Raw genomic sequence first — 9,834 nt, forward strand, 5'->3', positions numbered from 1 at the left:
CAAGTGGATTATTTAAAGCTGGTTTCTTTGAGAAGAACATCACGAAGAAAGTCTTAGGTGCTCGAAAAGAGAGGTATCTTGCTTCAAAGGCAATGGCATAATGAAAGAAGTTAGGAAAGAATCTGCTACGTGTGAACTCTGTAGAGAATAATGTGAATGAGAAGAGATGTAAAAAATCTGAGAGGGAGGCTGGGTAAAGCCCTCAATGGCTGAACACAGACATACGTGCGTGCTCGTGTGTGTGTCTGAGAAGAGAGAGATCCTAAAACCGAGGAAGTGCTCGAGATGAATACTGTATCCTCCGTTGAAAATAGTTCTGAAACAGCTTTATTGACATGCAGTTGATTTACCGTAAACGAACCCACGTAGAGCGGTTACCGTTATGCTTCCATCACCAGGTCAAGTCTCCAGTCTCCTGTTAGGAACCTCACCTCTGACTCCTCAGGCCCACACCCAGCCCCAGGCTGGTGCTGCTTTGCCTCTCTCTCTCTGTAAATTTGCCTTTTCCAGACCCTTCATATAAATGGAATCACATCCTATGTAGGCTTCAGTCATACGACGTGTCTGGATTCTCTCACTTAGCATAGGGTTTTTGGGGTTCTTCCGTTTTGTACCATGTCCCGCTAGTGTGTTCCTTTCCATCACTGCACGGTTTCCATTACATGGGTGGACCACATTTGCTCATCTGTTTCCTCGTTGCTTGTACATTTGGGAAGTTTCCAGGTGTTTTCACTATTATGTACAGTGCTCCAGTCAGCGTTCGCATGCACGGAATGGACATATGTCCGCACTTTTCCTAGATAGGAGTGGAATTTCTGAGTGATGGGACGTCGGGTTACCATTTTGAGCAACTTCCAAGTTACTTCTCAAGGTGGCTGCAGCATTTTACATTCCCTCTGGCGGTGTGTGAAGGTTCCAAATTCTCCACATCGTTGCCAATGCTTGTTATTGTCTTTGTTTCCGTTCTAGGGAGTGCGTAGTGATGTCTCATGGTGTTAATTTGTATTTCCCCAAAGACTAATGTTGCTGAGTTTTTTTCATGTGCTTATTGGCCATTTGTATGTGTTGTTTGCTAAAATGCCTATTTAAATCTTTTGCCCCTATTTAAGAACAAATTTATTAGTGTTTTATTTTGAGAGAGAGAGAGAGAGAGAGAGAGAGAGAGCGCAAGCGGGTGGGGGAGGGGCAGAGAGAAAGGGAGACATGGAATCTGAAGCAGCCCCAGGCTCCAATCTGTCAGCACAGAGCCCAACACGGGGCTCAAACTCAGGGCTTGTGAGATCATAATCTGAGCCAAAGTCAGATGCTTAACCGACTGAGTCACCCAGGCGCCCGCCTTTGCCCATTTTTAATAGTTTGTTTTTCTCTTCTTATCATTGAGATGTATTTTTATGTATTTTTCAAACTAGCTCTTAATCAGATATATAATTGGCAAATATTTTTCCTACTCGGGAGCCTTTCCTGTCCTAATAGTGACATACATATGGACTCTATTTTGAGCATCTTTTAAGAGTTTTGATACAGTTCAATTTAACAAGTTAAAAAAAATGTTTCGTGGGGCGCCTGGGTGGCGCAGTCGGTTAAGCGTCCGACTTCAGCCAGGTCACGATCTCGCGGTCCGTGAGTTCGAGCCCCGCGTCGGGCTCTGGGCTGATGGCTCGGAGCCTGGAGCCTGTTTCCGATTCTGTGTCTCCCTCTCTCTCTGCCCCTCCCCCGTTCATGCTCTGTCTCTCTCTGTCCCAAAAATAAATAAAAACGTAGGAAAAAAAAATTAAAAAAAAATGTTTCGTGCTTTTGGTACATGTTGAAAAAGTCTTTCCTTTAGTAAAGACTGTGGAGATTGTGTTCTGTGTTTTATTCCTAAATTTTTATAGTTTTGACCTTTACATTAAAGTCTATAGTTTATTTAGAGGTAATTTTTGTGGATGGCGTGAGATATGGGTCTAAGTTCTGTTTTGTTGTTGTTGATGCCGTGGAGTTTTACTGTTTTGACCTACCGTTCAGGAATTTTTCAAGCAAAAATGCTTCTGGTTATTGTATGCCTCTGGTCAGTTTCCAGAGTATATGAATATTTAATTGGGTTAGTTTTGCCTAGCTGTATTGTTCCTTTTTTGAAGGAAGGATTTGCTCCTCTTCTTACTTGGCCATCACTCCACATCTACTTTTAATATGTGAGAAAAAACACCCCAAAATTAATAGTCTTTGAGTTTGGAAAGGGAGAGGGTATATGGTGGCAAGAGGGGTTAGCCTGTGATCATTCAATAGCATCTTTTTTCTTTAAGTCTTTCAAAGGCTGTGTGTGTGTGTGTGTGTGTGTGTGTGTGTGTGTTACCATATACTAATATAATTTTGTAGCAGGATATTTATTGCCTTAATACAATGAAATACATGATGCTCTAATACATTGTACAATAGAATTCCATTCTCACTTGGGTTCTCTAACACACACAAAAAACTATGGTCTGAATTAGAGATTTGGAGTGGTCCTGTATTGCTTTGCTAGTCTCCTATCAGGTATGTTTTTTACTCCTACTGTATCATACAATCCATATACCTCACAATATCCTTTATAAGAGATATGTACACATGGACATACCATAACAGGTGAACATTGATACTTTGTAAATTATGGTTCTGGACCCAGTTACAGCAAGGGTCATGAGTAAGTGAGTGAGTGTGTGTGTGTGTGTGTGGTTTCCCACATCACGAAGGAACTCTCCACAGCACTAGCTGGGGGTCCTACCATTTGACTCAATTTTAACACTCTCCACCCAAAGATAATCTCAGATGCCACAGGTTAGGGCCTCTGTCCGGCAACTCTGTCTGCCTCCTACCCCGACTTCCTATGCCAATCCCAAGTCCAGGTTGTTACCTGTACTTCTGACCATCTGGTTGTACTTGGGAGGTTCCCCATTCCTTGGGGAATAGTTAACTTGAGTGGCTCGCAGAACTTGAAAAACATCTTATGTGTTAGGTCACTGGCTTATGACAAAGGGATAGAACTCAGGAACACCCAGAAGAGGTGCATGGGGCGAATTAAGTGGGAAGGGGTCAGGAGCTCCCTGCTCTTTGAGTGGGCTCCTCTCCCTGAATCTCCACGTGTTCAGTAATGGCAAGCTCTTGGGGCCTCGTCCTTTTTCTGGAGGCTTCCTTACCTAGGCATGATTAATTAAATGTTCCTTGCTGATTAAACTCGATCTCTAGTGCCTCTGCCTTTCCAGAGGTCGGGAGTAGGGCTGAAAGTGCCAGCCCTCTGATCACTGGGATGGTTCCCCTGGTAACCAGCCCCCATCCTAAAGCACTCCCCCCTCCACCCCATCAGCTCATTAACACAACAAAAGACACCTTTATCACGCTCCTCCGAAGACATTCCAAGAGTGTCAGGAATTCTGTATCTGTAAGACCAAATATATATTTCTTATAATAAATCATAGCATCATGCTTTCTTTTTTTTCTTGTCCTTTTAAAATGTATTTATCTTTTACAGAATTTATTCTTAAGTGTACAACAGGATCCGAGACAGCACTGCATTCTAGCTCTAGGTGGCAACAGGTGTGGTGGCAGGAATCCAGATATTTAAACAGGAATTGAAATACGAGTCCGGGAGCCTGGGTGGCTCAGTCGGTTAAGCATCTGACTTTGGCTCAGGTAATGATCTCATGGCTTGTGGGTTCCAGCGGCGCCTTGGGCTCTGTGCTGACGGCTCAAAGCCTGGAGCCTGCTTCAGATTCTGTGTCTCCCTCTCTCTCTGCCTCTCCCCTGCTTGTGCTGTCTCTGTCTTTCAAAAATAAACATTAAAAAAAAAAAAGAATCATTAAAAAAAAAAAGGAACTATGGGTCACCATTGCTCCAGGCACAAGGAACATCTTCCCTTTTACCAGATTTCTTTTTTTAATTTAATTTAATTTAATTTATATTTTAAAAAATTTTAATATTTATTTATTTTTGAGAGAGAGAGAGACAGCGTGAGCAGGGGAGAAGCAGAGAGAGAGGGAGACACAGAATCCGAAGCAGGCTCCAGGCTCTAAGCTGTCAGCACAGAGCCCAAGGTGAGGCTCAGACCCACAAACCATAAAATCATGACCTGAGCCAAAGTCGATGCTTAAACGACTGAGTCACCCAGGCACCTTAATTTAATTTAACTTTTTAATTTACATCCAAGTTAGCATATGGTGCAACAGTTGATTTCAGGAGTAGATTCCTTAATGCCCCTTACCCATTTAGCCCGTCCCCCCTCCCACAACCCTTTCCAGTAACCCTCTGTTTGTTCTCCATATTTGTGAGCCTCTTCTGTTTTGTCCCCCTCCCTGTGTTTATATTATTTTTGTTTCCCTTCCCTTATGTTCATCTGTTTTGTCTCTTAACGTCCTCATGTGAGTGAAGTCATATGATACTTGTCTTTCTCTGACTAATTTCACTTAGCATAATACCCTCCAGTTCCATCCACCTAGTTGCAAATGGCAAGATTTCATTCTTTTTGATTGCCGAGTAATACTTCATTGTATATATATACCACGTCTTCTTTATTCATCCATCGATGGACATTGGGGGTCTTTCCATACTTTGGCTATTGTTGATAGTGCTGCTATAAACATGGGGGTGCATGTGTCCCTTCAAAACAGCACACCTGTATCCCGTGGATAAGTGCCTAGTAGTGCAGTTGCTGGGTCGTAGGGTAGTTCTATTTTTAGTGTTTTGAGGAATCTCCATACTGTTTTCCAGAGTGGCTGCCCCAGTTTGCGTTCCCGCTAGCAGTTGCCAGATTTCTCAATTCCACCCAGAGCCAGGGGCCCTTCCCCTGAGGCTTTGCTCTGAATTCCTCCAGTTTCTTCTTCTCCTCTTTCTGTTTCTGCTGGAATGCCTCATCTTCCTCATCCACCTCCTTGGCCTACTTCTGGGGCTGCTTCGGGGACTTCTTGCCATCTTTGTAGTCCCACCCGGTGTCACACTTTCTTCTGACGTATTTGCTTGAACATGTAACTACTAGATGCTTGAAAAGATGAACGTGGTCGTTGCCCCCATCCCTGGGTACAAGCCCCTTTGCAATAGGACATTGTCCCTCCCTCTGTCAAGAGGTGGAACCTGTTTTCCTGCCCTTTGGCTCTGCACTCGCCCTGCGCCTTGCTCTCATCTGAAGAGTGAGGCAGAAGTATCATGTCACTTTTAAGCTGAGGGTGCAGAACTCTGACTGCTGCTTCTGACTTCTTTAAATCCTGAGAAGAGCCGTCTGAAGAAGCCTCGAATGGTTTTCTCGGGGAGGAGGCACCACGTGGAGTGACAGGCCCAGCTCACAGACTCCATCCACCGCCACATACGTAGGGTAGGCCGTTTCCGACCCCGTGAGCAGCTAGATCTCCAGGAGCTCCTCGGCTGAGACCAGGAGAGAACCTGCCAGCTGAAGAAGGTATATGAACAGTCAGCAGGTACATGAAAAGATGCTGGACATCATTGGTCACCAGGGAAATGCAGGTCAAAACCAAAATGACATACCGCCTTGCACCTGTGAGGATGGCTAGTCTCAAGAAGATAACAGGTGACCGGTGTGGGCGAGGCTGTGGACAGAAGGAACCTCGGTGCTCTGTTGGTGGGAATGTAAATTGTTTCAGCTGCTATGGAAAGCAGTATGGAGGTTCCTCAAAAACGTTAAAAAAAGAACGACCGTATTATCCAGTAATTCTGCTTCTGGGATTAGATCTGAAGCCAGGGAAAACACTATGTCAGGGAGCTGTCTACACCCGCACGTTCAGGGCAGCATTATTTACAGTAGCCAAGGCCTAGAAACAGCCTAAGTGTCCACTGATGGATGAATGCAGAAAGAAAATGTGGTACACATACACAATGGGATACTATTCAGCCATAAAAAGGAGGAAATCCTGCCGTTTGCAACAACTTGGATGGACCTTGAGGACATTATGCAAAGTGAAATGAGTCAGACAGAGAAACACCTCGTGACCTCACCTGTTTGTGGAATGTCAGAAAAAAGCAAAAGGAAGAAAAATCTACACACAAACCCCCCTCCCCCCCAATTCATGTAAAAAAGATCAGATTTGTGGTTACTAGATGTGGTGGGTTAGGGAAGAGGGTCTAAGAGGAAGGTGGCCGAAAGGCACAAACTACGGGCTATAAAGTGAGTAGGCCCTGGGGGTGTAACACACAGCGTGATGCTCACAGGTCACAGTGCTGCAGGGTATGTAAGAGGAGGAGATGGCAAATCCTGAATCTCATTACAAGGAATCTTTTTTTTTGTATCTTTATGAGAAGGTGAATGTTAAGTAAACTTACCGTGGTGATTATTTCATGATCTATATCATCCAAGGAAGTATACTTCACCCCTGAAATCTACACAGTGCCGTATGTCAATTATATTTCAGTAAACCTGGGGAAAAAACCCCCTGCCATCTGAGTCCACCCAAATTCCCGACTCACATAATTCTGAGGATTAGATAAAACAGCTGTTGCTATAGGCCACTTAATTTGTGGTAGTTTGTTATGTGGTCATTGATAATTGAGACAATATATTTATTTTATATTTTCTCTCCATAAATTGTTTTTTTTAAAAAAACAATTTATTGTTTATTTTTTCCCTCTTTTTATATTAAATACAACTTATTGTCAAATTGGTTTCCATACAACACCCAGTGCTCATCCCTACAGCTGTCCTCCTCAATGCCCATCACCTACTTTCCCCTCTCCCCTACCCCCCCATAAGTTTATTTCTTGAGAGAGAGAAAGAGAGAGAGAGAGAGAGAGAATGAAAGGAGGAGGGGCAAAGAGACAGGGAGAGAGAGAGAATCCCAAGCAGGCTCCACACTGTCAGCGTGGAGGTCAATGTGGGGCTCGAACTCAGGAACCACGAGCTCGTGACCTGAGCCAAAACCAAGAGTTGGCCACCTAACTGACAGAGCCACCCAGGCGTCCCTCCATAAATTGTTCTACCTCAACAGAATATCTTAAAGCGGGCACTGTGGTGTTTTTAGTCTCCTTCAAAGTTTTTTGGGCCTTTCTGGTATCAGAAAATAGAGACTTTCTGATAGATATTTTGTCTAGCTTTTGTATGCTATTTTTTTGGTAGAAGTGTATACCTTTCTTTTCAATTTGTACTTACCAAGTTTGATGTTAGGTTGAAGTTAATGCAATCAGTGTATGTTTAGGGGATTGCATGTGACTTAAAAAAATTTTTTTTAAATGTTTGTTTATTTTTGAGAGAGAGAGAGATCACCATGTGAGGAGGGGTAGAGAGAGAGAGGGAGACACAGAATCCAAAGCAGGCTCCGGGCTCTGCAGAGCCTGATGTGGGGCTTGAACTCACGAATTGAGAGATCATGACCTGAGCCAAAGTCAGACACTTAACCGACCGAGCCACCTAGGTGCCCCAGTTGTGTGTCACTTTTAAAGCTGGTGGCTGTAACTGTATCGGATTCATGTCTCAAGCAAAAGTCTAGCAAGCGATGCTTTGGACTCTGTGTCTCCCTCTCTCTCTCTGCCCCTTCCCCACTTGTGCCCTCTGTCTCTCTCAAAAATAAACATTTTAAAAAAATGAAAAAAAGACTAGGGGCGCCTGGGTGGCTCAGTCGGTTAACTGTCCAACTTTGACTCAGGTCATGATCTCACTGTTTGTGAGTTCGAGCCCTGCATCGGGCTCCGTGCTGATAGCTCGGAGTCTGAAGCCTGCTTTGGATTCTGTGTCTCCTTCTCTGTCTCTGCCCCTTCTCCTCTTGTGCGCGCTCTCTCTCTCTCTCTCTCTCTCTCTCTCTTTCTCTCTCAAAAATAAATAAACATTAAAAAAAAGCCTAGCAAGTGACCTTCTTTACCCGTGCTGCCTGCAGTATCTCTTTGAGATAGATACCACTTTTTTAAATGATTTTTTTTCAACGTTTATTTTATTTTTGGGACAGAGAGAGACAGAGCATGAACGGGGGAGGGGCAGAGAGAGAGGGAGACACAGAATTGGAAACAGGCTCCAGGCTCCGAGCCATCAGCCCGGAGCCCGACGCGGGGCTCGAACTCACGCGAGATCATGCGAGATCACGCGAGATCGTGACCTGGCTGAAGTCGGACGCTCAACCGACCGCGCCACCCAGGCGCCCCTATTACGGATTCTTTAATCAACAGCAATCAACTATTTTCCTTTTATTGCCGCTCGCAAAGAAAATGATTCCTAATTTCCCATTTCTAAAATGCCCTAGTGTAATAGATTCTTAATGACTTAAGTGAAAAAGGAACACCTCATGGTTGCTCAGACATTAAGGCTCATAGGAGTGATTGCCAAACGTGTCTGCTTTCATAGACACCAAATGCTGAATCTGTGAGGACTTCCTGTCATTCTTCTGCATTTTGAATACTGTTCATGTAAATTGAAAAGGCCAACATTCAGAGACATTCATGTGACTTTCCCGCTGTTGAACATGTAGACTTGATAAGGTAAAGGGGCAGCAAATTTTCGTGAAATTATGTGTACAGTTAAAATTTCTTTTACATGGGTTACAAGGCATTTTTGCTATAACTACTTAAAGTATTTCCATATTACTGCCATTATAACGTCAGATTTGTATCTTGTTTGAGAAAATACACACATTTCATTAATCTAAAATTATTTACCTTAGTAGCTTCACTATATAAGCACTGATTCTAGGAACAGAACACCTGCATGTACAGGCTTGAGGAGGGTTTAACAACGGATTTTCAGGACACATTTTAAAGAATTAGCCTAATGGGTATTACTTTTGTATTTACAGTAGCAAGACTCTGAAAAGGCCATCCAATGGAATTGTGTGAATTAAATATTTCTGGTGTTCATTCCTACTTGGAAACAGCTACGGGAAAGGATTTGTTCAGTTGTAGCTATGTATCCTCATAGCATCTTCCATGCCTGAGTAAATTTTTAATCTTGGCAGATCAAAGAATAGAAACATTCTCTTCCTACAGAAGACAAATATTGGAAATGTCCAGTCTTCTTTTGGCGACCCCTTTAAAGTCAATCCAATTCCTCCTTTTCAAAGGTTTTCTGTGTTCAGGCTGTAGAAGTTGTGCCTTTACTGACCTGCTGCTCAGAAGTATGGGAGCTGGGGGGAATCCAGAAAATTCGGGAAAGAGGATAGAGAATTTCCTTGTCTTTGACCCTGGGCCTGGCCCTTAAAAAGTGTGTTCCACAGATCAGGGGCACCTCCATCATTTAAGAACTGGCCCCTCTAGGACCTACTGAATTCGAATCTGCCTGATGACCAGAATCCCCATGCGGTCGTCACTCTCAGCCAAAGTTGGCATGCTCTGCCCTAGCCGGAAGCGTTAGGTGAAATCTCCGATGGCCCTCAGAAAGATCTCGATCTCCGGGTTTCCCTCTATGGAGCTCTGGCATTTTATTTTCACTGGATGTGGCTTTGGGGAAAGAGTTTAATTTCCCGGTTTGTGTTTGCTGTCTGTAAAATGATGGTCTAACATTATGTGACATATCTCTCGTGGGTTAGCATGCTGTGACTCACTCCTGTGTGTTGACATTGAACCCAAACCATTATTTAGGAAGAGAAAGTCTTCACCCATGAGACAGCACTTCACCAGCACAAACTGATCGTAGCCTAATTCACACCAACTAAATTAATTTAATTAGTTTTAACTTAAGCTAAAATAAGCTAGATTGATATGAATATAGTTGCCACTGAAATATATTCTCAGGTAAAAGTAGCCAATCATTAATATCATAGTTGATTTATGTATTTTTTCCAAAGGAAAAAATGTAATTAACTGTTATTCATTATGGTTAAAATAGATCATGTCTTCAACTAATTACCTTCTAGAATGCCACTTGGGATTATAGTATACTACAAACTGTATTTCTGC

The sequence above is a fragment of the Herpailurus yagouaroundi genome, unplaced genomic scaffold, assembly GCF_014898765.1.
Source record: "Herpailurus yagouaroundi ecotype Mexico unplaced genomic scaffold, PumYag 181, whole genome shotgun sequence".
Classification (NCBI taxonomy): Eukaryota; Metazoa; Chordata; class Mammalia; order Carnivora; family Felidae; genus Herpailurus; species Herpailurus yagouaroundi.